Source organism: Nanorana parkeri, unplaced genomic scaffold (genome assembly GCF_000935625.1).
Source record: "Nanorana parkeri isolate BGI_ZX_2015 unplaced genomic scaffold, ASM93562v1 scaffold1412, whole genome shotgun sequence".
Taxonomy (NCBI): domain Eukaryota; kingdom Metazoa; phylum Chordata; class Amphibia; order Anura; family Dicroglossidae; genus Nanorana; species Nanorana parkeri.
The window spans coordinates 157,775-158,368 of NW_017307680.1; the positions used below are offsets into that span (position 1 = coordinate 157,775).

The window sequence follows — 594 nt, forward strand, 5'->3', positions numbered from 1 at the left end:
CAAGCATATTGCAGCTGTTATTCTACTGCAGTTTACAAATGTAAAAGATCAGCAGGTTGCTGTGGGGTAGGTCAACAACTTTTGCGACCAGGAGCCATTTCTCCATAGGAGAAATACTCCCGTAGCATAAAAAGAACAATCGAACAGGAGAAATCAGGGTTTTTCACAAGGTAAGGAAGCACCTTTATAATCATAGTCGCTCGCTCCCCTAGCTGGAGTTCAGCTTTAAAATATGCAGCAAAGTTTCAGCAAGTTAAGTAAATTTAAACATCATTAAAATCTCATAAGCGTTAACATGCCAACGTATTTTCAAAAGTTGTCTGCAGCTTTTTGTTCAAGTATTTCCTGTTACATACTGGCAACACTTGGCTCTTGTGTTAAGCACTTCTAGTGGAGACTATAAGCTGCTTAGCTGATGCTCATTGTGCAGACATGTTATGCTGTTGTCACCATTGGGAAGCTTCCTCTGGGCAATGACATGAAGCCATGACATGCAGCAAGTACATATAGACAAAAGTCACCGCAAAAGAGGATGGAATATATTAGCAGCACTGAGATGCAAAATGAAGTTAGGTTAGAAAACAGTAATAAGAG

At 39.9% G+C, this 594-nt stretch overlaps 1 protein-coding gene across 4 annotated transcripts in view; it reads right to left on the reverse strand.

Annotated features, from left to right (window-relative positions):
- USP7 (ubiquitin specific peptidase 7) overlaps nucleotides 1-594 on the reverse strand; it is a 135,848-nt gene that overhangs the window by 110,695 nt on the left and 24,559 nt on the right. The gene's annotated exons all lie outside the window — the stretch shown is intronic.